This window comes from Pleurodeles waltl, chromosome 8 (genome assembly GCF_031143425.1).
Source record: "Pleurodeles waltl isolate 20211129_DDA chromosome 8, aPleWal1.hap1.20221129, whole genome shotgun sequence".
NCBI lineage: Eukaryota > Metazoa > Chordata > Amphibia > Caudata > Salamandridae > Pleurodeles > Pleurodeles waltl.
The window spans coordinates 720,896,256-720,923,976 of NC_090447.1; positions in this window are offsets into that span (position 1 = coordinate 720,896,256).

Below are 27,721 nucleotides of genomic sequence, written 5' to 3' on the forward strand. Positions count from 1 at the left end.
TGTGACGCAGTTAAAAATTAAGCCATGTGTGCCCCTGAAATGGCGGCTGCCTGACCTGTAAAGTGGAACAATGGGATGTGAGGTAACTGCGCTGGCATTGTACACCGTCGCAGTAGGCGGTCAAAGACCGCGGAGCAATTCTGCATTGGTTAACATTGGACCCTATGGGTCCCAGGAGCCAATGATTATGTACACCGGCGGTGACGGTACGCACCGCCGCGGACGTGACCGCCATTTTCTATCAGTTCAATCACTCAATACCTGATCTTCAACAGGAGAGGACCTACTCTGCAAGTGCTGCTGTGACCTCAGTCTGGAAGAGACAATGGCTCGTGCGTCTGGGGAAAGGGCCCCTGCCTTCAGCACGGAGGAGTTGGGGAAACTCGTGGATGGGGTCCTCCCCCAGTACACGCTACTCTACGGTCCTCCAGACAAACAGGTAAGTACACTGGGAGCATGCTGTAGGGGCTATGCCTGTGTGGAGTGTGGTGGATGAAAGATGGGGGGGGGATTGAGGCGTGCATGAAACGACGTGAGTGCATGTGCCACATGGCAAGGGTAGGGATGGGGACCAATGACTGTGATGGTGCAGTTGGTAATAACTTTTCTTTTTCCCCTGTACAATTCATGTAGGTCAGCGCCCACCAGAAGAAGGACATCTGGTGAACCATCGCCAAGAACGTCCGGACCCTGGGGGTCTATCACAGACGGAGCACCCACTGCTGTAAGAGATGGGAGGACATTCGCCGCTGGAGCAAGAAGAGGGTGTAGGCCCAGCTGGGGATGGCCTCCCAACATGGGAGGGATGCCCGTCGCACCATGACCCCCGTGATGTTCAGGATCCTGGCGGTGGCGTACCCGGAGTTGGATGGGCATTTGACGGCATCACAGCAGCCACAAGGGGGTAAGTACACTCTCATTCAGCTGATTCAGCGTGCAGTGGAGGTGTCTGGGTGGGGGAGGTGGGCTGTGGGTTTCCCTAGGCCAGGGTGAGTGTGCTAGGTAGGTCCCCTTCTTCTGGCAGACCCTGTGTCACCACACCCCACCTGTGTACACTTCCAACTACACCTAGTCAGGCTCCTGTGACATCCATGTGTGCAGATGTCGGCCATAGCCCTGTGAGCCATGTCCCAGGGATTGAACAGTGGACCCCAAGTGCGCGGCGTAGGGCAGGGGGCATCTGTGTCTGTCGTGTCCGCCAACAGTAGCGGTAATGCATGCCCTCAACATGTCTTTCTTCTGTCGTCCCCCCCTTTTTGTGGTCTCCCTGTACTTGTGTGCATTAGCATCATCAGGCGGCGGAGCATTCGCACCGGAGCAGGAGGGAGCTGCATCCCACATGGCCCTGGAGGGCGAGACTACGGACTCAGAATTCACCAGTGGGACGGAGAGCGAGGGGAGCTCCACGGCGGGGACAGGAGCTGACACCAGTGATACGGACTCGTCCTCTGATGGGCGTTCCCTTGTGGTGGCGGCCACATCTGTGCCCCCGCATCTACAGGTCCAGCCGCCACCCCCCCCTAACAGCAACGCCCTCCCAGCAGCCCCTCAGCCTTTGCCCCGTGCCCACTCACCCAGGAGGGTGGGCATCACCTTCGCCCCAGGCACCTCAGGCCCTGCCCCAGTCACCCCTGCTGCCCTTCAGTGAGGAGGCCATTGACCTCCTCACGTCCCTCACTGTTGGGCAGTCTACCATTTTGAATGCCATTGAGGGTGTAGAGAGGCAGTTGCAACAAACAAATGCATTCCTGGAGGGCATTCATTCTGGTCAGGCAGCCCTTCAGCGAGCTTTTCAGACTCTGCCCTCAGCACTGATGGCAGCTATTGTCCCTGTCTCTAGCCTCCCCCTCCAACTACCTCCACCCAGACCTAATCCCCTGTATCTCAGCCTATCCCAAGCACACCATCAGACCAGCATGCACACACCTCAACACACAAGGGAAGCTCTGGCAAACATAAGCACCATACATCCCACAGGCACTCACGCAAGCATCACACACATGCAGACACACCAACATCCACTGCCTCCACTGTGTTCCCCTCCTCCTCGTCTCCCTCCTCCCTCCCAGTCTCGTCTCCACTCACACCTGCATGCACTACATCTACAGCCACTACTTCCATCACCAGCACACCCACCACCACACCCCGCTCACGTGCAGTCACCACTACCATTCACACGTCCCCTGTGTCCTCTCCCAGTGTGTCTGTGACACCACCTCCCAAGATACACAAATGCAGGCACACACCCACCAAACAGCCATCTACCTCACAACAGCCTCCAGCGCATGCACCTTCACCCAAAGTCACCAAACGTACACCTCCTACAACCACTACCTCTTCCTCCACTCCCAAACCCCCTTCAGCTACCCGTCCCAGTGTTCCCAAGAAACTTTTCCTGTCCACCCTTGACCTCTTTCCCTCACCTCCCCCACCCCGTCAGTCTCCTGGGGCCCGACTCTCCAGGTCCCAACCTAGCACCTCAGCCACAACATCTCCGGGACCAGTGGTGCCAGTAGTCACTGGATTCTGGAGTGCACCGGGCAGCAGGGCAGCCAGTGTGGCAAGGAGCCACAGCATGGACAGTACCCCACCTGTCAAGCATCAAAAGTTGGCCAGTGCCCGGCGGGAGAGGGGGAAGACTCCAGCCACCAAAGCTGCTCCCAGGGGTACAGGTGGGAGTGTGGAGTCAGCTGTGACACCTTCCAAGGTGGGGAAGGGGCACAAGAAACCCGGCAAGTCTGGGAAAAGCAGCACAGCGGAGAAGACCGCCATCATTCCCGCTGCTCAGGAGGCCACCGCCATCAGCCCCGCTGCCCAGGAGGCCACCGCCATCATCCCCACTGCACCGCCAGCACCAGCCCAGCTGGGCCATACAGGACTGCCAGCACCAGCCCCGCTGGGCCAGACATGACCGCCAGCACCAGCCCAGCTGGGCCAGACAGGACCTCCAGCAGCTGAGTCGCTGCCAAGGACCCCGCCGCAACAAGCACAGCTGAACAGGACACCTCCACCACAAGCACCGCTGAACAGGACACCTCCGCCACAGGCACCGCTGCCAAGGACACAGTCGCCACAAGCACCGCATAACAGGACACCTCCGCCACAGGCACCGCTGCCAAGGACACCGCCGCCACAAGCACCGCTGAACAGGACACCTCCGCCACAAGCACCGCTGAACAGGACACCTCCGCCACAGGCACCGCTGCCAAGGACACCGCCACCACAAGCACCGCTGAACAGGACACCTCCGCCACAAGCACTGCTGAACAGGACACCGCCGCCACAAGCACCGCTGGCCCATAAGCGCCAAGGGCACTGACGCTACTGAGTCCGCCACGAGCAGGATGAAGCACTCTGGGCACATAGCCCCCTCCAGAACCAGTGGAGAGATACATCCACTCACACAGTCCTTGGCAGGATGAAGCATTCTGGGCACAAAGCCCCCTCCAGAACCAGTGGAGAAAGGCATCCACTACCTCAGTCCTTGGCAGGATGAAGCACTCTGGGCACAAAGCCCCCTCCAGAACCAGTGGAGAAAGGCATCCACTACCTCAGTCCTTGGCAGGATGAAGCACTCTGGGCACAAAGCCCCCTCCAGAACCAGTGGAGAGATACATCCACTCACTCAGTCCTTGGCAGGATGAAGCACTCTGGGCACAAAGCCCCCTCCAGAACCAGTGGAGAAAGACATCCACTACCTCAGTCCTTGGCAGGATGAAGCACTCTGGGCACAAAGCCCCCTCCAGAACCAGTGGAGAAAGGCATCCACTACCTCAGTCCTTGGCAGGATGAAGCACTCTGGGCACAAAGCCCCCTCCAGAACCAGTGGAGAGATACATCCACTCACACAGTCCTTGGCAGGATGAAGCACTTTGGGCACAAAGCCCCCTCCAGAACCAGTGGGGAAAGGCATCCACTACCTCAGTCCTTGGCAGGATGAAGCACTCTGGGCACAAAGTCCCCTCCAGAACCAATGGAGAAAGGCATCCACTACCTCAGTCCTTGGCAGGATGAAGCCCTCTGGGCACAAAGCCCCCTCCAGAACCAGTGGAGAAAGGCATCCACTACCTCAGTCCTTGACAGGATGAAGCACTCTGGGCACAAAGCCCCCTCCAGAACCAGTGAAGAGATACATCCACTCACACAGTCCTTGGCAGGATGAAGCACTCTGGGCACAAAGCCCCCTCCTGAACCAGTGGATACTGTTATCCACTTGAGAGACTGTGGCTTTGCACTCCCCAGGATTGAACAGTGGGCAAACCACCCACTGTAGAGACTTGAGAGACTGTGGCTTTGCACTCCCCAGGATTGAACAGTGGGCAAACCACCCACTGTAGTGACTTGAGAAACTGTGGGTTTGCACCCCCCAGGATTGAACAGTGGGCAAACCACCCACTGTAGTGACTTGAGAGACTGTGGCGTTGCACGCCCCAGGATTGAACAGTGGGCAAACCACCCACTGTAGTGACTTGAGAGACTGTGGCTTTGCACTCCCCAGGATTGAACAGTGGGCATGGGGCCCCCTCGTGGGTTTGGCGTTGTGCACTCAACCGGCTGAGGTGCCCCCCTTTCCCTCCCCCCTGAGGTGCCTGTTTTATTGCTATCTGATGCCCCTGCAGTGTTCTCTCCGTCATGTTCGGGTATTGAATGTGGGCCTCGCCCATGCAGTGTGGGCCCAGTGTTCCGCGGACTTCAATGGAGCAATACCTGGACTACTATTCTTGGTGTATATATTTGTTTATAGTGTATATATATTTTAGCGTACTGGATTTTAATATATTACTATGGTTACACTCATTTCCTTTTGTCTTTGCATTCTTCCGGGGGGCTTGGGGAGGTGTAACTGTAATGCATCAACATTTATTAGTGTGTGTGCTGTAGTGGCTGAGGGTGGGGGTGTTGCGTGTGTGTGTCCCTGTTTTTTCCCTCCCCCCTCCCCTGTGTAGTAGGTGCAGTACTCACCGTGGTCTTCGCCGCTGGCGTTCGTGCTCCTGGTAGAGGAGCAAGAAGATAAGGGCAGGGAAAATGTGAAGCTCCGGTTCCATGGCGTCCTGGTTCCTCGTGGGATGTGCAGAGGTGGGCGTTTTCCCTTCGAAGTCCTGTTTCCGCCGTGTTTTTGTTCGTGGTGAATCCGCCCTGGAAAAGGTGGTGGATTGGTAGGTTGTGATACTGTGGGCTGTACATTGTCTCTGGCCTGTCTGTTGGCGGTGACCGCCGCACTGTTTGTTTGTACCGCCTTGGCAGTTGGAGTGTTAAAGTGGATGTCTTTGTTGGCGGTTTCCGCCACGGTCATGATTCCATTTTTTTTCCGACGGCCTGTGGGCGGTCTTACCGCTGCTTTAACACTGTCCGCCAGGGTTGTAATGACCACCCAAGTCTTTCCCTGCAACTGGCATCCATCAGGCCCCAGCAACCATGATGAAAGCAGGCCAGTGGGGACTGGAATACGTAGCCTGTGAAATTGACATGGTGCAAACGACCCACCACGCACCACTGCCTATGGGTAAGCATAACACGCTAGGCAATCTATATCTATCCAGCATGCCTTCAGGAGTGCCTGCTGTAGATATCTCATACTTGAACTGATCCTTGACTGCCTATTGGTAAGCATTGCATTTGAAAGGGGGAGGAGAGAGACTGAAGGGGACCCAGGATACATCTGGAGTTGTCTGGTGGAGCAGGCAGATGGTTGGAGAATAGAGACTGCACAAGAGGTGGCTGCATTGTCAGAATGTGTTGGTCCCTTACCACTTGGTACAACACTCACCCAGGAGCTCCTTTTTCCTCACTTTCTTTAAAGGTAATGGTGCTGAGAAGAGTATCATGCCTCCATCTGTGGCCCAGTCCCATAGTCACCTGCTGCTGACTTCTCTGTTTTCCCTCTAATGGACACAGTCACATGCCCATCTTTATCCTTCTCCACCAGCTTGAAGTCTATGTCATCATTGTCCACCCCTCGGCCGTTGTCTTTCCTCACATGCCTGTTTTTCTCTGTTTGGGAAAAAGCAGCGGAAACTGTTCTATCAGTCAACATGACAAGTATTACATAACATTACATGGTATTTCAGTATGTGATACCAAAATGAATGTTCACTGTAGGATCATTGAGCTGCATAGTCAATTCCTATGGTAGCGGACATTCTGTCATGCACCAGTACAGATATATACACAAATCCATACTATGTCTGCACCTGGCCAAGATGCTGTTGATCCAAGCATGGATCTCACATGGGGCTACACAGGATGTATGTTTGCATTTAAAACATTAATCAGCCACACACCTTTTACCTGTTATGTTGTCATGCATTGCATACTTGAGGATAAGAAGAGAAGCACTAGGCACAAGTAATAATAATCCCTCTTTTTATTCAGATATGGTCACAAATCTTAGACAATGCCATCAGCATTTTTAAATATGTGTAAAGATATGCCATTTCTTAAAGCAGACGTTTCACATTTCTGATTCTGTCACTGTACAAGGCATTTATCAAACACCTGGGCATCAACCACTATACAAGGTATGTAGCCATGTTACCCAAAATAACAATTTATGGATACCTTACATCTTATGGAATTTGGGGGTCCTTGTGCCAGACATATTTAGGGGGGTTCTGTTCAGAGCAGTTTGAATTTATGATCCAATTTCACCTCTTTGATGCCCTCTTTGGCCATGTCACTGACAGTGCACAAACACACTCCAAGTTCTAAGTGTGTTTACATGTAATATTCAGTTACGTGTGTTTTCAATATTGTAACAAAGCAGCAGCTCACTAATATTTATTTGACCCCCTCCCAGGGCCATTTCTCATATGTGAAGTCCTGGTTTGATCTAAAAGAAACTTTTTATGGATGTTGCATGAAACATAAACACAACATTTCTATGTAAAATGTTTGTAATAGACTCCCACACATCACCCACATTAAGAATAATATTACATGAAACAGTATTTGAAACAATCCGTTTAAGACTGAATCAAGGTCATCAGGGCAAGACTATGTGCAGATCAAAGCTGGCTCCATCAGGGGCCCCACTTGCAGGTTGGGGCCCTGGGTCCCAGCCCACTTTCCCTATGCCTTAAAACATCTCTGTGTTACACAATCACAATAGTGATAGACAAATACTATCAAAAGTGATATACATCAGATGCATACATACATTTTGAGTTACATTGGGCCTGATCAAATCATGCAACTTTAAGTATAGTAATATGTTGAGAGCTGGACACAGTTTAGTCCAAGACTTAACCCGCCAAGAAGAGGTGATTTGAGATTTATGGACATGCAATTTACAACAAACTAAAGTATAACGTAAACACCCTTCCTAATGTGATGTTATTCCTTTTTTTTTTTAATAATATATTTTTATTGAGTTTTTCAAAAACCAAACATTGTGCTACTTACATGTATTATCAGTAACAGGAGTGGTTTAAGCAGATCTTTTAAATTCGCACAACTTAAAATAATCAAACAACTAAAACACATTGTACACTTCCAGGTTCGATTGGTCTATCCAGTATTTTTGAGTTATTGCCTATGCCGATAACTGGTGTATTTTGATGCGGAGAGACTCCACAGTTGCCCAGGCTAGAGTCTTGTATGCAGTGCGGGGGGGGGGAGCGCCGGTTGTTAGGGTGCTGGAGTCGAGTGATTAGGGTGTGCGGTCCAGTGAGCACTGCATGAAGCATGTGCGCACGGAGATTTGGTGTGTTGTCAGTGGGGGTGAGGTGTTGTTGATGAGGTTGTGTGTGTCCCCTAGTGGAATGCTGCGTTGTGACCGGCTACATGCAGTGACTACCTGGACTATCGCATTAATTCGCAAGTCACGGAGGCTTCTCGTCGTTTTTTGCCTCTAGTTGAGATACTAGTGTGTTCCATGTTTCGCAGCCCGCGTGTTGCAGTCCCTCGCGCGCTAGTTTCTTAAGTACCTGGTACTCAGCGCGGGCCCATCGCAGTGTGAGGGTGAGCCAGGCTTCCAGGTCGGGTGCGTTGGGAGCTTTCCAATTCATGGCTATCAATCTTTTGTACATTACATAAGCCAAGTCTACAAACCTATGTAGGTGTTTGTGTTTTTTCGCCCTTGTCCTGAGACCAAGTAGGCAGGACTTGGGGTTCAAGTCCAGGGCAAGGCCCGTCAATTCTGCTAGTGTTTTTACCACCACAGCCCATTCCTTTTGTATCCGGGGGCACTCCCAGACCATGTGGTAGAACTGTGCTTCTGGGGCATTACATCTGGGGCAGGCCGGGTCCGACCCGGGGAACATACGTTTGATCCTAGCTGGTGCTAAATATGTTTGGTGTATGTAATTGAACTGTGTGTAGCGGAATCTGGGGTTTCTTGAGACCTCACGGGTATGGCTTAAGGCTTTCGACCATTCTTCCCATGGGATCGGGGCAGGCAATACGGTGTTCCACCTCTCCCTGGCTTTTGCCAAATTGGGTACCAGGGGCTTATTCAGGAGTTTGTATGAGTTCTAGACTGCTTTTGCTTGGGTGTCGCAGCTCAGCATGTGGTGCAGTGTGGGGGAGGTGTCTGGCTCTAGTTCTCCAGCCGCCCATATTTTTCTAATTGAGTGGCATATGGCGTGATAGGCCAGGAATTGTCCAGGACTCACCGCTGTGAGGGCTTGAATGGATTCGAACGACATTAATTTACCTTCCTCAAAGCAGTCTCCCACTGTGTGTATGCCCACATCCGACCAGGCTGTGGGCGAGTGTAATCCAGTCTCGGCCCATCCGGGAAGCCGTTCCAGTGGGAGGAGCGGCAAGTAGGGAAGTTCCTTTGCGTCTCTTTGGATGTACCTCTTCCAACATGCGTGAGCCACCGCCATCAGTGGGTTTTCGCGTGCGCTTTTTATTTGCTTATTTGTGAGCCATACGAGCAGGGGGACTCCCTGGAGTCGGGTCGTTAGCCAAGTGGATTCCGCTGAGTTAGGCCTATGGATCCAGTTCAGTATCCACTGTAACTGTGCGGCCTCAAAATAAAGCTCAAAGTTGGGGGCGCCCAGACCACCCACGTTGACCGGGCGGTGTAGCGTGGTGAGTGCGACCCGCCTTCTGCCCTCTCCCCACACCAGCTGCAGTAAGACAGCATTCAAACTATTGAAGAAACTTTTAGGAATAATGAGCGGCAGGGCCGCGAAGTGATATAGCAATCTAGGTAGTATCAGCATGTTTGCTAAGGCCACCTTGCCCAGTGGTGAGAGTGGTAACTTATTCCAGAATCGCATTGAGACCTTTATGGAAGCCACCGCTCTCCCTAGATTACCATCCCTAAGGTCCTCTGTTCTGTGATAAATGTTGACCCCTAAGTATTTAAATGTGTCAAAGCACCATTTCAAGCGGCCTAATGGGGCGTTATCTTGTTTCGATAGGGGCCAGCTAGTTAGTGGGAATATACAGGATTTTCCCCAGTTTACTACTAGGCCAGAGATCCCTCCAAACTCAGATAGCAGCGACATCACCGAGGACAACACCTCTCCACCCCTTCGTATGTATATCAAGGCATCGTCTGTGTATAATGATATGGCGTGGTAGGTCCCGTTCCTAATTATCCCCCACCTCTCCTTCTTCGCGCGGACGCGTACAGCCAGTGGTTCCATTGCCAAGGCAAACAGCAGGGGGGACAGGGGGCATCCCTGTCTTGTGCCCCTGTTGATCGGAAAACTCCCTGATATGACCCCACTCGTCTTCACCCTGGCCTGTGGGTTGGTATATAATGTGCGTACCCAGCGTGTGAATTTTGGGCCAATACCCATTTGCTGCATGGTGGCAAACAAGAAATCCCATTCTAGTGTGTCGAACGCTTTCTCAATATCGAGTGAGATCACTATTTCCTCGTATGCATGCGGGAGAGTGTCACCCAGCACGCTCAGCAGCCTCCGGATGTTAAGAAAAGTGTTGCGTTTTGGGATGAACCCGTTTTGGTCTTCGTGTACCAGGGTGTGCATGTGGGGGGCTAACCGGTTGGCCAGTATTTGACCAAGTATTTTACAGTCTAAATTTAGTAGCGACAGGGGCTTGTAAGATTTAACATCAGTGGGGTCGCGTCCTTGTTTGGGGAGGACCACTATCATTGCCTCCCTCAGCGTTGGGGGTAGGGTCCTGCTGGTCCATGCCTCTTCAAATACTTTCAGGAGATGGGAGTTTAGGCGTGTCGCAAAGGTAGAGTAGTATTCTGATGGAAGGCCGTCTGCGCCTGGTGCTTTGTTCCTAGGCAACTGTGCAAGGGCCATGTTGAGTTCCCCTAGTGTCAGGGGGGCCTCTAGTGTCTCCCTATCAGCCCGTGTAAGTTGGGGTAGGGTTGAGCCCGCCAGGAAGGACATAAGTTGTTGGGTGGTGCATGATGTGCATTTGGTGTATAAGTTTGTGTAGTATTCCCTAAACGTGTTGTTTATTTCATTCTGTGTAATTGCCAGTGTACCTGCGTCTGTCTCTATGGCCCCAATAGGTGAGCGCTGTCGGTCTTCGCGTAAAAGCCACGCGAGTAGCCTGCCCGATCTGTCGCCTTCCATTTGAAGTCGCATCAAGTGGTATTTATGATCGTGTTGGCGAAGTGTGGTGTCAGCAACCGCATATTCTGCGCGCGCATCTTTTTGTACCGTGTATGGTGTTTCGTTGCGGGCTACTGCAGTTTCTAATGCTCTTAATTTTTTTCCCAACTTGCTGACTTCTGCGTGGAGTGTGCGTCTCACCCCCCAGGTAGTTGAAATACAGTGACCGCGGACCACTACCTTATGCGCATCCCACTCCACTGCTCTAAGGTTTGTAGAACCAGTGTTTATTTCCCAATACTGTTTTAGCACCGTGTTTAGCGTGTCTGTGAATGCTTGGTCCTGAAGGGCTTCCACCTGTAGTCTCCAAATGGCCGGGCCTCCTGTAGGGTGATACTAAAAGGCAGCCATTAATAAAATCCAGAGCACCCCTAACACCTGCGGGCCTCCGAACTGATAACGCATCTGAACCTTGATAAGTAGACTTACAAGGAGACACGTCTAGGCCAATGAACCTTTTGACCATGTTTGGGGACTTCCCAGGACAAGATATGTTTTGGCATCACAATCAATAAGTTAATGGCTCTATCAATGTGCACAATACTAATCAATCAAGCTAATCAATAACATTTAATATAAATCAATACAACAAACGCACCATGACCTTTCAGCCATGAATAAACACAACAAATCTAGTAAGAGTTAGGATATTTATTCCCTATTAGTTACAATCTAATATCATGTTTATTAGTTTCAGCAATAACAAGCACATCAAAACCACTAAAACTTGGCAACTCAAGTAAAACTTTATCAAAGCATATATCATGAACATTAGAACAAAGCACGACATTAACATGAATCAACTTTAGCAGAGTATCATTAGTACATTGTTCAACAAAGCAAGAATTCAATAATTTGTCTATTTGGATCCGATATTAGTGAACTCCTTAACTAACCTTGAATTAGCATCAGCATGTTGGGCTTCATGCAAAACAATTTGGTAACATGAATTTGGAAAACATCTAACTATGGTCTCTATCAAAAGAGCAGTTGGTACCTAGAAAGAAAAGGCAAACAGACAATTACAATTTCATCAGATAGTTACCCATCCGAATGAGTCAGCAAACAGCGTCAGTTTTCGTACTCAGGACATCAGTCGATTCACCGTCAGCCAGGATAAAACAGGCAAGTTTCAGTAGGGCATAGATAAAGAACAAGAGTCTTCCCTCATAAGGGGGAGAAGTGCACATTGGACAAGGGGCAGGAAGAGGATGGTTTAAAGTATCTAACAGCCAAAGACAAAGGGCCTCATTCTCACCCTGGCGGTAATTACCGCCAGGGCGGAGGTCGGCGTTAGCACCGCCAACAGGCTGGCGGTGCTCCGCCGGGCATTCTGACCGCGGCGGTACAGCCGCGGCCAGAAGCGGAAAGCCGGTGGGCTACCGCCGACTTTCCGCTGCCCGTCTGAATCCTCCATGGCGGCGGAGCATGGGGATTCAGACACCCCCTACCGCCATCCTGTTCATGGCGGCTCTCCCGCCATGAACAGGATGGCGGTAGGGGGTGCCGCGGGGCCCCCGTAAGAGGGCCCCAAAAAGTATTTCAGTGTCTGCCCAGCAGACACTGAAATACGCGACGGGTGCAACGGCACCCGTCGCACCTTCCCACTCCGCCGGCTCAATTCTGAGCCGGCATCCTAGTGGGAAGGTTGATTTGCCCTGGGCTGGCGGGCGGCCTTTTGGCGGCCGCCAGCCAGCCCAGGGCAAATGTCAGAATCACCGCCGCGGTCTTTCGACCGCGGTGCGGTGTTCTGACGGCGGTACCTTGGCGGACGGCCTCCGCCGTCCGCCAAGGTCAGAATGACCGCCAAAGTCTCTCAGAATGACACGGGATGATGAAGAATGGCTCGATAATGGCAAAGTAATAGCTGATTTCTCCTCGGGTCACACCGTTATATCAAAACTGTCGAACAAGTCTCTAATTTCCCATTGGGCAATATTTGGTGCATCGTTATCTCTGTCCAATAATTCTTCACACACCTTACTAGAATTTTCACCTAACACAGTTCTCATGCAGTTGATTGGCTCCTGTGATTGATGTCTTCATCAGGTGCAATGTCAGGTAAGAAAAGTTACACTTGTCGTTCCAGTCAGTAGTTCCATTGTCTTCTCCTAGTCCGGGTGACCTTGCACCTGTTGCGAATTATACTGTTGCATTCGGCAAGAATGTCTGCTTGAGCAAGTCGGATCCCATGAGAAAGAATTTACTACAGCTACACAGATATCTCTAGCTTCTGGAAAAGTACAGCTTTGTGTCCTTCAGGAAAGCAGCACATTGCACGTTAGAAAAACACAATTAATATGAGACCAGGCAGCTAGGCCCAGACCCTTGCTAACTAAGGCCTAGTGATTAACTTAGCAAAACCCTAATACAAAATTCTTAATGCTAATACAAAGTCATACATTAGTACATTGTTAATTCATTATTAGTCAGTTTAATTAATCATTGTATACATTGGTGGCCACTCCCCGTGGGCACATTTCAAACGCATACATTATTCTACATTAACATATCTTCTATGTGGCTTCATTACACATTATATTGCAAGCTTTTCATGTTAATATTAATTTTAAAGGTCACACTCCAACAATCACTCCTCTGATGACTCTTGTCATCACACAAACCTTTCCTTTACAATTTCCATCCTAGAATTCTATCATTTCAATTTCTTCTCTCAACCGTGCCCCTTCTAATTTTGCTCTGAAAATGTTTTCTCTTTTCTTTTCTTCCCTCCTTTTATTAGTTTTCACCATTTTTTATTTAATTATTTTACTAATTTTGCATGACATCCATAATCCAAATAAGCAAGCTATAACAATCAATATTCCCTGTATTATTTTTGTCAATATCCCATGCCAAATATTACTAAACCAACTTCCCACTTTAGCAAGTCCCTTTCCAACCTTTTTCCCAACTCCAGGTTCTTTAAGTTCCTTCAAATCTGTACTATCTCTTGTTAGGTTAATAAGCATACTTCTAATTTCATCACTATTATCAGGTATGTAAACACAACAATGACGCTCATTAAGCATTTTTCCAAACTCTGCCATTTTTCGCTAAAAAAATGTCTAAAGCAAGCCTGTTTTGAAGAATCATAGCTCTCTCCGCAGCAAGTTCAGTATCCATCAGAAGTATAGCCCCTGTAAAATTTGTCAGCATGTTATCCACAATAGTAGACAACTTTCTAATCTTTATGGAATTCAAAATAACTCCCACTGAAGGAATTATTGCCCCAAATATGTCTCCTACTACACCAGCAGCAGTCTCTCTCCTTTGTCTAGTACGGTGTAATTCAGACAATTTCGGAAACTTTTTCAAGTCTTCTAATTGATATATCTTTGGGAAAACTATCCCCAAATAACATGCCCCATACCATCACTTTGGAAGACGGTAATAAGCATTAAGTCCACAAATATAATAGATCCCAGGGATCTCTGGATCCTGTCCATTTAACATGAACGTCCATTTACTCTGAAACAAAAACACATGCTTACATTCACTTGTTCCCACAAACACATTGTCATAATATGATTTTGGTCGCGTTATGCAAAGCTTACCTACGTGTAGTGCATCTAAAGCTGATTTCCCTTGCTCTCTAACTGCCCAGTAACTCTGACTATTTACAAAAGCTCGCTTCTGCAAGCCTTTTTCTAACCTCCCCTTCAATGCCCTCCTTCTATCTTTCGTGTGATCTAGAAAGCTTTTCTCTACAGATGTAAGCAAACATGTCAGATTATTGTGGTGTGCATAAGATGTACTACTTGTTGATGTTGCTTCAAAGAACCCCTTAACTAATTTTATGCTATAGTATTTAGCTACACTATTGAAATCCTCTATGTTAGGCACATAAGAAAACACAAGGTTGTGATTTGAATAAAAGTACTGAATCTCTTCCTGGTTATAGAACCGTGTTAGTAACAAACTACAGCTTATCCCATATGTTAGAGGCAAACTATGATAGGTAACTCCCTCTTGCACTGAAACAGGAATCTGTGTACACACATAACAATCTTTCGCATCCCTAGTGTCAACATATTCACTCAGCAAGCGATAGCAAACATTAGTTGATAGCTCCCATTTTACGTTAGTTCCCTCATGCAAACATCTTGTGTCCTGCTCGAACCACTCCCAAGCTGATAGTGTAGCGGCGGTCTCAGGAATTGTAGCATTGTTAGTTTCACTCTTATCCACCAATGGCATTCCCACAATCAGAACTATGATGAATATCACACATACAACACCCAAAACAACACCCAAATATTTACAACGCCTACTTTCCCTGTTTTCATCTCTAACGTTAGCCATGATCTGTAAAGAATCAGAAAACAAAGTATTATTAGTTCAAACAACAACCAACAGAGGATGGTTAAAGCCCTTTTTTTCTCTCTCTTTTTTTTTTGGGCAGGTTAAAGCAAGCGAAAGTCTTTCTTCAGCAAATATTTACAGTTCTCACATTCACTCCCAGGATCCTTGTCAATTCAGGTTAGCAGCTTGTCAAAATCAGTTTTCAAAAGTCAATTCAGGTTAACAGTGTCACATCCGGTAATTTATCAGTCTCTTTTCTCAGTTTTCTTTAACTCAATTTTCACATCAACACAGTCTCTTTCTGTGGCCAGGCTCAGGTGCCAAAGTACTGACGTGGGACTTCTTGATCAAAACAGAACGCCAAGAACTCTTGTTACCACTCAGCTGACGTTGCATATGCCCATTCAGGACCTGCGTACCTTCTGTTTGCTACTCTCTTTTGTTTCAACTTGTGATCACCTTGCAACTCTCCTTCACTCAGATCTTCTCTTCTTGTTGTATCTACCTCCTCCTCTATTGCATCTTCGACAACCACCTTTCCCTTAGTCACTTGCAGTTCTGGCCACTTATCTCCTTTCAGTGTCTCTTTGGTCTTTGATCTTCCTTGTGGCAGCTTGTCGCCCTCCTCTGACTCTATGGTGTTTTCTCTTGATGGACCTGCAATTTGCTCAGGAGGAGTCTGGACACTCTGACTCTCTTCCACCTCAACTACTTCACGTGTTTCTTGATGACAACCCAGTCACCAGCTTTCAGGTTGTGACCTGGATCATTTATTGGTGGCAGTGTAGTGGCTTCCACCTGTTGAGAGAAAGAGCGGACCACGTCAGCCAGACCCTGGCAGTAGTCCAACACCACATAATCCGTGATATTCACAAGAGCATTTGCAGGCACTGCGGGCAGTCTCATAGCTTGGCCCATGAGAATTTCATGAGGAGACAGTCCTGTTTTCTTGTTGGGCGTGTTTCTCATTGACATTAGCACCAAGGGCAATGCACCAGACCATTTCAAATTTGTAGCTGCACACATTTTTGCCATTCTCGACTTTAGGGTACCATTCATCTGCTCCACTAATCCTGATGCTTCAGGGCGGTAACTACAATGCAACTTCTGTTCAATGTTCAAAGCTGCACACAATAGCATAACCACCTCGTTGTTGAAGTGACTTCCCCTATCTGATTCTAAAGAGATCGGAAACCCGAAACGTGGTATCAATTCCCTAAGCAGCAACTTCGCTACTGTAAGACTATCATTTCTGCATGTAGGGTAAGCTTCAATCCAGTGACTAAAGATACACACAATCACTAACACGTATCTCAGACCTCCACACACAGGCATTTAGATAAAATCCAATTGCATTCTGCTAAATGGACCTCCTGCTCTCCCAATGTGGCTCAAATTTACCACGGTTCCTTTCCCCACATTCATCTGTTGGCAGACGATGCATCTGTGGCATATTCCTTCTCCAGCTTGTCTGAATTTCGGGTTAAACCAGTCAATTTTGAACAACCTAATCATGGCATCTCTCCCAATATGTACTTGACCATGGTAAAACCTAGCAAACAGTGACAGAAGACTGTTCGGCAAAACCATTTTCCCTTCGTCTGAAACCCACAAATCATCTGGTCTTTGTACACATTGCATCCTAACCCAAGAACGCTTCTCATCTTTGCTGGCACGTTCCTGCAACAATTTCAATTCCTCCAACGTGTCAACCACCCTTAATGCGTAACCTGTGCATGTCTCATTTTCTGTTTCAGGTAACAATTCCCACTGATCTTTGAATGATATACAGTTCAATGCACAAAACCTTGCGACTTGATCCGTATATCCATTTCCCATTGAAACAAAGTCTTTTCAAATGTGATTTCAAATGAGCGCTGCATTTCACCACGGCAATTTCATGAGGTAACTGAATCGCGTGCAACAACTCCTTAATTCTTTCACCATTTTTCGCTGGAGAACCAGAAGAGGTCAGGAAACCCCTCTGTAACCATAGATGGCCAAAATCATGAACAATTCCAAATCCGTATCTGCTATCAGTATAGATAGTCACTCTCAATTCTGCAGCAGCATGGCAAGCTCTAGTAAGAGCAACCAATTCTGCCACTTGAGCAGAATATAATCTCTCAAACCAAGACGCTTCCAGGATACCAGTGATCGTACACCCAGCATATCCGGCTCGCAGCACTCCTACTGAGTCTCTCCAACATGAGCCATCAACAAAGATAATTTTGTAATTTTCTTCCAATTGGGTATCTTTAATATCAGGCCTTGGTTTGGTGCACATTTCTGTTACCTCAAGACAATCATGTTCTACATCATCAGCATCCTCAACTTCCGTGTTTTCATTTGGAAGCAAAGTTGCCGGGTTCAGCACTGTACATCTTTTTAACGTTACATTTGGTGACCCCAATATAATCGTTTCATATTTTGTCAGTCTTGCATTTGTCATGTGCTGCGTTTTGGTACGAGTTAACAGGATCTCAACTGAGTGTGGGACCATAACTGTTAAAGGGTGTCCCATCACTATGCCTTCACATTGTGCGAGGCTTTGACCAACTGTTGCTACTGCACGCAGACAACCCGGTAAGGCTGCTGCAACTGGGTCCAGAGTAGCTGAAAAATATGGTCGGTTTACACCTCCAAGGACCTGTGTCAAGACAGACAAAGAACATGTATCACGTTCATGACAAAACAGGACAAAAAACTTAGTGTAATCAGGCATACCTAAAGCTGGAGCCCTACACATACATTCCCTCAGCTCGGTGAACGCCTTCATTTCTTTCTCTGACAGTGTTAGGACATCTGGCCCATCCTTAACCGTCAGTCTCACCAATGGCTTGGAGATGACTGAGAAATTCGGGATCCACTGGCGACAGTAGCCCACCATTCCCAGAAACATCCTAACGTCTCTCCGTGTCGTTGGGGGATTCATCTGCAATAAGGCGGTCACTCTTTCCCTGGATAACTTCCTCGACCCTTTCTCAATTAGATGACCTAAGTATTTCGCCTCTTTCTGACAATACTGCAACTTCTTTGGGGACACCTTCTGCCCAATCTTTCCCAAGTGGTTCAGCAAGGCAATGGAATCGTACTTGCAGTCATCTCTCGTTTTGGATGCAATCAACAAATCATCAATGTACTGCGCTAGAGTCGATTGAAAAGGCAATTCCAACTATTCCAAATCCTTCTTCAATATCTAATTGAAGATGGAAGTTGATTCCGAAAACCCTTGAGGAATTCAACACCAACTGTGGACCTTGTCCAGGAATTTGAAGCTAAAAAGAAATTGGCTGTCCTCATGAAGAGGCACAGAAAAGAACGCTTGGGACAAATCTACTACTGTGAACCACTCTGCATCTCATGGAACCTGGAACATGATCACAGCTAGATTTGGCACCACTGGGCAACACTTAACCACTATATCATTAATTTTTCTCAAGTCTTAGACAAATCGAACTTTCCCACAAGGCTTTCTCAGTCCCATTATTGGTGAATTACATGGACTGCTCATCACTTCTTTCAAAACTCCTTACTTCACAAAGTCTGCAATTAACTGCGCTACCTGTATAAGGACATCTTGCGTCATGTGGTACTGCGGTACCTGGCGGAACACAGCATTTGGCTTCACACTAACTTTAACTGGTTCTACTCCTTTTATCAGTCCCACTTCCTTTCCTGTCAAGTCCCACACTTTTTCTCTGACTGTTCCCTGCAAATCTGCTGGCAAGTCTGTCACTGTGAACATTGGGAAGAAGTTAATCAGAGGAGATTCCTCATCTGTCGTCTCCGTTTCAGGCTCTGAAATCTGACCGTCATCCCCTTCATCATCACTGTTTGTCTGCACCTCAATTACCTCATTGGAACAGGTAATCGAACATCTTGTCTTGCACAGTAAGTGTCTCCCCAGTAGGGACACGAGACTTGAATCACAAACTACAACCCTGTGCAATCCCTGAAAGGTGCCAAGCTCAACCTGAACTGGATCTGTGATCGGGTTAGTTAAGAGCTGATTCGCCACTCCTACTACCTTGACTGTACGTCCCGAAAGGGGCAACTTCGGAACCTCTGAACTTCTAACTGTAGAGCGCATAGCTCCTGTGTCAACCAAGAATGAAACCTTGTGATCCATTACCTTCCCTTGCACATAGGGCCCTCTCTGATCTACTTCTAGGGACGCTGCAAGCCCACACTCCTCACTATCTGAACTCTCATCCGACCATTCATCGTTTATTCCACTCTCACCACGCAATGGGAACAGTTGTACTGTGTTATTGTGACTCATTCTTTGACCCGTGACCTGTTGAGGAAGCATCACCTGTTGCTGTTCCATTGGTGCTAAGGGCAACTGCATTTGCTGTCTAGGTACCAAAGGAACCTGCTGTTGCATTTGCTGCATCTGTATCGGTTTTACACGTGGCATCTACACTTGTTGCATGGGTTGAAGACCTTGCATCTGAACCATGTTATTCTGAAAATTCGGATTAGGACCTCTCATCCTTGGTCCTTTAACATTTTGAAATGCATTGACATCATTGCTTTGTTGAACAACATCCTCCTGCACCACCATCGGGCACTCCCGCTTCCAGTGTCCGATGCCCCCGCAAGCATGACAAGGTAACACCTTCTTCATCCCCTGTACATCATTTTGAACTACTACGGTATTCAGGTCAGGACCACTGTTCACAAAACCTCCTCGACCTCTGCCTTCACTTGCGCCTGAAACATCCAGTTTCCTTGCGGTTGTTGCACCATCTGCTGTAAACCATTTCCCTGCATCCCTGCTTGTGCTGCCTTAATTTGCATTACCCTCACTTTCTCCTTTAACTTTCTCTGCTTCAACTCAATTTTGTCACTACAGTATTTCACATACTGCAACACCTCGTCAATTGGCTTTGCTTGCCAACAGATCAAATGATTCTTAATCATCTGGCTAATCTTGGGTCTCCAATCCTTCAACAAACCTGAACACAAGGTGATTCATGTCCTTCGTCTCTATGACCTCTGTAGCACTGCAGTGCTTGAACGCTTTCCACAACCTTTCACAGTGGGCATGTATCGACTCTTTGGCCTCCTGCGCCGTTTGATCAATCTTTTGCCAATCAATATTTTGCGGCGACACCTTCTGCTTCAAGAACTCAATCACCTTATAGTAGTACCTCATCACCTCAGGAGACGGTGCTCCTGTGACTCTATCTCTTGCTGGTTCCGCGGTTGGCCAATCCACATTCCTCTTGCACTCAATCCACAAATCAGCTGCACCTATGATCTCAAAAAGAGTATTCAGGTCTTCCCAAAAACACTTCCCAAGCTTCACAAACCTATCTGTCTGCTGGTACCACTCTAGTGGCTTCTCCCTCAGCCTGGGGAAATCATTTGTGAATGACAGAATGTCACCTCTAGACCATGGTACATGGACAAGAACCCCTCCTGCCGTCTCTCTCATTGGTAACATCTTTATTGTACCGGTATCCGGCACTGGTTTCGCCTGCTGCTGCTCCGGGTAGTCACTTTTCTTTTTATCTCTTTTCTTTTCCCATCTGCCTTCCCACTTCTCTAAGGCTCCCCAAACTTGTGCACTCTGCAATATTTCTTTAAGGTGTGCCTTCATCCCAGTAGACCTCATGTGTTCAAAATCCTTGGGCTCAAAATCTAACCTGTAACTCCTCTTCAGATGTTTAGTATTGTCTAAGTCTATGCCATATTTATCTGCCAGGTTTGCCAAGTTCTGGTGCACCTTGCTCACTTCTTTAGTTATCTTTGGGCACAGATACCTCAACTCTGCTTCTGTGTATGACTCTAGCCTGTTCACTCCCATGCTCCCTTCAACCAGTTCATTTGCCTCCATGCCCAACCTCACGAAATTCAGGTACTCTTCCCTTTCAGACCGCTCTGCTTTCGCAGGAGTAGTCTGTGGTGAATTTAACTTGTCTAACCATTCATTCAGTTGTTGCGTGGTTAAACCTTACAAGGAGATATTTCCAGCCTGCATCATCGGTGTTTGCGGTACATTTGCACTTGAGATCTGCGGAGTCAGCAGTCCCAAACCTGATTGTCTCATGGTATCTGGAGTAACCCAAATCGGACTGAAGTCTAACAGGGACCTAGTTCTCTCTATTGTCTGTTCCACTGGAGTCATCCCTTGAGAGCTCCCTACGAACCCTCCTCTTGTCATTTCTTGGGTCATTATTCCCTGATCACATACACTAGACTTTGCCTGTGCATACAACGGTACTGGCGGACCAACTGTAATAGGTAAGGATATGGCGGCTGGAGGCTGCTTGCTCCCCAAAACATGTGGAGCATTAGCTCCCATATTCTGATTCATGATCGGTGCTGTGGCTAACTCCGGTCCCATGACCGAGGTGTAATTCGGGACCATCTGTTGCTGTACCTGAGGCAGTAAAAGTGGAGTTGGCTCAGTCTGTATTAGCTTTGGTCTTGTATATGCTGGATCTGACGGCACCATCAAATTTTAGTAGTTTCTAGTACTGGGACTTCAAGGTAAAGCCTCTGAACCTGTGGTGGCTGCAGCTATGTCTGCATCTCTGGAGCAGTAGACACACTGACACTATTCTGTATCGGAACTGGTGTTGCAACAGTATTTACCTGTACCGTGTTTGTTGTCCCCTGGTTCTGCGTTGAATTTATAAGACCTGCACTAGTACTTGGTCTATTGTCATCTAGGGCGTATGGCGGTGGTCGATCATGTAGCAACTGATTAAGGAACTCATCATCATCTGAGTCGTCTTCCTCTGCCCAGGACTTCTTAGTCTCCTTTTCTTTGCTAGAACCCTTATCCGTCTTACAAGTGGCTTTCCCTCCTTGGGTTCCGCCTTCTTGAGTTATTGCTGGAAACATCCTAACTCCCTCTACTATTTCTCTTCTCCAAACCCTCTGTGCGCTATACCATCTAACTTCCGCCAGTGTCTTTTCTGCTTTCCTCATTCTCCTCTCATACTTCTGTTGCTGCTGTCGTATTGCCATCAGTTCCCAAATTGCTAGCGCCTCAAACTGTGCTGGCCTCGGGGGGTGGCTTTTGCTCATTTAACACCCTCTGCAAATTTTCCAAAAATCCTTACATTGAACGTTCCGTGCTCCAGAAATGCCAAACACCATTCTTTCTCTTTCATTTTGCACCATTGCTTTAGCCAAAGACATGGTGCAACTCCTCTCTCCTCCATTACGGCATAAGCCGGTGTATCCTCTGGCAGTGTAGGCTCCCCTACACTCGCTGTAATGTACACATCTCCCCTCAAAGCGCTCTTTAGAGCCTTGAAAAACTTCATTTCTGCGTCTTTTATTTTGTTAACAATCGAACCAGGAAGTGACTTTAATTCCCAGAACTCTCTTCGCTCACCTTCTCAACCAATTGCTCTCATGGACAGCTGCCAATCCGTGCGCGACCCTTCTTACTAAACGACCTATCCCAGCGCTGCTCCAATTACGTCACACTCACACACACTGCAGCTGACAAAGTCTTGCGGCTTGTCTCCCTCACTCTCAATTCACACAAACTAATGCAATATATTGCGAGCACTAACAAAAACTCAAATTTGCCGGTTTACTACTAGAAAGGGTAACACAATCACTTCAGAACTTTACAGAGATTTTGCTCAGCCACTACTCTCTCCTTCTCAGATCCCGCACTCGCAAGCAAAATTTGACCCGCAAATTCTACTCTCAACTTGTCAATGGGTTGTCCTAGTGCACTTTAGGACTCACCAAATCTCCATTGAAGTTTTCATTCACTCACATTGACTCAAACTCGACTCGTCAATCCCGCCCGATTGACCTATTAAACCGCGGAAATTACAACATAAACCATCAGTATACTCTGGAGTCTTAGACCACGCAGGGTCCGTACATCACCAACAACCACGTGGACAATTTTATTTTTAGCACAAAGCGCCACACTCACATGAAGTTCGCCGACTTCCCTACTCTCATACTGCGGAGTACGCACATTCCTACTAAAACATCACCTGGCCTAAAATTCTCACAAACCTCACAATTCACCTGCGGTATGCATAGGCTGTGCAAGCGCAAACCGTACGTCACTCACTCTATCACTAGAACGCCAAGAACATACCCAACTCATTTCAGCAAGCTCCGAGATTCTGGGAAAGTCATTTGGGGCTTAGGGGCACATCATCTTTCCAATTTGCATTATTCAAAAACTATTTTCAAACAGTGGTCCCTTGTCCTAGGGCCCCAAAGGGCCGAAACCACCCTCTGCTACCAGAACTGATAATGCGTCTGAACCTTGATAAGTAGACTTACAAGGAGACACGTCTAGGCCAATTAACCTTTTGCCCACGTCTGGGGACTTCCCAGGACGAGATATCTTTTGGCATCACAATCAATAAGTTAATGGCTCTATCAATGTTCACAATACTAAGCAAGCAAGCTAATCAAAAACATTTAATATAAATCAATACAACAAACGCACCATGACCTTTCAGCCATGAATAACCACAACAAATCTAGTAAGAGTTAGGATATTTATTCCCTATTAGTTACAATCTAATATCATGTTTATTAGTTTCAGCAATAACAAGCACATCAAAACCACTATAACTTGGCAACTCAGCAAAACTTTATCAAAGCATATATCATGAACATTAGAATAAAGCACGACATGAACATGTATCAACTTTAGCAGGGTATCAGTAGTACATTGTTCAACAAAGCACGAATTCAGTCATATGTCTATTTGGATCCGATATTAGTGAACTCCTTCACTAACTTCGAATTAGCATCAGCATGTTGGGCTTCATGCAAAACAATTTGGTAACATGAATTTGGAAAACATATAACTATGGTCTCTATCAAAAGAGCAGTTGGTACTTAGAAAGAAAATGCAAACAGACTATTACAATTTCATCAGATAGTTACCCATCCGAATGAGTCAGCAAACAGCGTCAGTGTTCGTCTTCAGGACATCAGTCGATTCGCCATCAGCCTGGATAAAACAGGCAGGTTTAAGATAAAGAACAAGACTTTTCTCATAAGGAGGAGAAGTGCATATCGGACAAGGGGTAGGAAGAGGATGGCTTAAAGTATCAGACAGCCAAAGACAAAGGCGGTCATTACAACCCTGGCGGTCGGTGTTAAAGCTGCGGTAAAAGCGCCAACAGGCCGGCGGAAAAAAAAATTGAATTACGACCGTGGCGGAAACCGCCCACATAGACAGCCACTTTAACACTACGACCACAAGGCTGTACAAACAAACACCGCAGCGGTAACCGCCAACAGACAGGCGGAGGACTATGTACCGCCCACAGAATTACAACAGTCCAATCCGCCACCTTTTCTGGGGCGGATTCACCGCAAACAAAAACACGGCAGAAACAGGACTTGGAAGGGGAAACGCTCACCTCTACACACCCCACGAGGAACCAGGAAACCAGGACGCCATGGAACCCGAGCTCCAGATTCTTCCAGCCTTTATCTTCCTGCTCATCTACCAGGAGCACGAACGCCAGCGGCGAAGACCACGTGAGTACTGCACCTACGACACAGGGGAGGGGGGAGGGAAAAAACAGTGACACACACATGCAACACGCAAAACCCCCACCCCCACCCTCACCCACGACAACACACACACTAATACATCATGATACATTACAGTTACACCCCCAACCCCCACTGGAAGAATGCAAGGATAAAAGGAAATTAGTTGAACATTTGTAATCTATTAAAATACAGTAATAAAAAATATATATACACACTATAAACAAATATATACACCAAGAATACAAGTCCAAGGTATTCCACTATCATAGTCCGTGGACCACTGGGCCCAAAAGGCATGGGCGAGGCCCACACAAGATACCCGAACAAGACGGAGAGAACGCTGCTGGGGCATCAGATAGAAAAAAAACAGGCACCTCAGGGGGAAGGGAAAGGGGGGCCACCTCAGCCGGATGAGTGCACGATGCCAGATCCACGAGGGGGCTCCATGCCCACTGTTCAATCCTGGGGAGTGCAAAGCCACAGTCTCTCAAGTGGATAACATACTCCACTGGTTCTGGAGGGGGCTTTGTGCCCAGAGTGCTTCATCCTGCCAAGGACAGAGGTAGTGGATGCCTTTCTCCACTGGTTCTGGAGGGGGCTTTGTGCCCAGAGTGCTTTATCCTGCCAAGGACTGTGTGAGTGGATGTGAATCTCCATTGGTTCTGGATGGGGCTCTGTGCCCAGAGTGCTTCATCCTGCCAAGGACCGTGTGAGTGGATTTGAATCTCCACTGGTTCTGGAGGGGCCTTTGTGCCCAGAGTGCTTCATCTTGCTCGTGGCGGCCTCAGTAGCGTCGGAATCTTTGGTGCTCATTGGCCTGCGGTGCTTGTTGCGGCGGTGTTCTGGGCAGCGGTGCTTGTTGTGGCGGTGTCCTGGGCAGCGGTGCTTTTTGCGGCGGTGTCCTGGGCAGCGGTGCTGGTGGCAGCGGTGTCCTGGGCAGTGGTGCTGGTGGCGGCGGTGTCCTGGGCAGCGGGGCTGGTGGCGGCGGTGTCCTGGGCAGCGGTGCTGGTGGCAGCGGTGTCCTGGGCAGCGGGGCTAGTGGCGGTCTTGTCCGCCGTGCAGATTTTCCCAGACTTGCCGGTTTTACTGTGCCCCTTCCCCACATTGGATGGTGGCGCAGCTGTCCCCACAATCCCAACTGTACCCCTGGGAGCGGCTTTGGTGGCTGATTTCTTTCCTCTCTCCCGCCGGTCACTGACCAACTTTTTGTGCTTTACAGGTGGGGGACTGTCCGTGCTATGGCTCCTTGCCACACTGGCTGCCCTGCTGCCTGACGCACTTCAGAAGCCGGTTACTACTGGCACCACTGGTCCCGCAGATGTTGTGGCTGAGGTGCTGGGTTGGGACCTGGAGAGACGGGCCCTAGGAGATTGAAGGGGTGGGGGAGGTGAGGGGAAGAGGTCAAGGTTGGACAGGAAAAGTTTTTGGGGAACACTGGGACGGGTAGATGGAGGGGGTTTGGGAGTGGAGGAAGAGGTAGTGGTTGTAGGAGGTGTACATTTGGTGACTTTGGGTGAAGGTGCATGGGCTGGAGGCTGTCGTGAGGTGGATGGCTGTTGGGTGGGTGTGTGGCTGCTTTTGTGTACCTTGGGATGTGGGCTCATAGACACACTAGTAGAGGACACAGGGGATGTGTGAATGGTAGTGGGGGTGGTGACTGCACGTGAGCGGGGTGTGGTGGTGGGTGTGCTGGTGATGGATGTAGTGGCTGAGGATGTAGTGCATGCAGGTGTGAGTGGAGACGAGACAGGGAGGGAGGAGGGAGACGAGGAGGAGGGGGACACAGTGGAGGCAGTGGATGTTGGTGTGTCTGCATGTGTATGATGCTTGTGTGAGTGCCTGTGGGATCTGTGGTGCTTATGTTTGCCAGAGCTTCCCTTGTGTGTTGAGGTGTGAGCATGCTGGTCTGATGGTGTGCTTGGGATAGGCTGAGGTACAGGGGTTTGGGTCTGGGTGGAGGAAGTTGAAGGGGGGAGGCTAGAGACAGGGACAATGGCTGCCATCAGTGCTGAGGCCAGAGTCTGAAAAGCTCGCTGATGGGCTGTCTGACCAGAATGAATGCCCTCCAGGTATGCATTTGTTTGTTGCAACTGCCTCTCTACACCCTGGATGGCATTCAAAATGGTAGACTGCCCAACAGTGAGGGACCTGAGGAGGTCAATGGCCTCCTCACTGAGGGCCGCAGGGGTGACAGGGGCAGGGGCTGAGCTGCCTGGGGCGAAGGAGATGCCAACCCTCCTGGGTGAGCGGGCACGGGACACACGCTGAGGGGCTGCTGGGTGGGCGGTGCTGGTAGGGGGGGTGGCGGCTGGACCTGTAGATGCGGGGGCACAGATGGGCCTGCCACCGCAAGGGAGCTCCCATCAGAGGAGGAGTCCGTATCGCTGATCTCAGCTCCTGTCCCTGCCGTGGAGCTCCCCTCGCCCTCCGTCCCACTGGTGAATTCAGACTCCGTTGTGTTGCCCTCCAGGGCCATGTGGGATGCAGCTCCCTCCTGCTCCGGTGCCACTGCTCCTCCGCCTGATGATGCTAATGCACACAAGAACAGGGAGACCACAAAAAGGGGGGAAAGATAGAAGAAAAACATGTTGAGTGCATGCAATACCGCTACCGTTGGCAGACACTACAGACACAGAAGCCCCCTGCACTACGCCGTGCACTTGGAGTTCCCTAATTAATCCCAGGGACATGGGTTACAAGGCTATGCCCAATTGCTGCACACATGGATGTCACAGGAGCCTGACTAGATGTAGTTGGCACTGTACACAGGTGGGGTGGGGCGCCACAGGGCCTGCCTTAAGAAGGGACCTTGCCTACTAAACTTGCCCTGGCCTAGGGGAACCCACAGCCCACCTCCCCCACCCAGACACCCTTCCAATGCACGCTGAATCAGCAGAATGAGAGTGTACTCACCCCCTTGTGGCTGCTTTGATGCCCTCAAGCGCCCATCCAACTCCGGGTATGCCACCGCCAGAATCCTGAACATCAGGGGTTCATGGTGCGACGGGCACCCCTCCCACATTGGAAGGCCATCCCCAGCTGGGCCTCCGCCGTCTTCTTGCTCCAGCGGCGAATGTCCTCCCATCTTTTCCAGCAGTGGGTGCTCTGTCTGTGGTATACCCCCAGGGTCCGGACTTCCTTGGCGATGGCCAAATGTCCTTCTTCTGGTGGGCGCTGACCTACAGGAATAGTAAAGGGGAAAAGGAGAAGATGTTACCGTCCGCACCGTCACAGTCATTGGCCCGCATCCCTACCCTTGCCATGACGCACATGCACTCACCGTCGTTTCATGCACGCCTCATTCTTACCCCCCCCTATCTTTCATCCACACCACTCCACACAGGCAT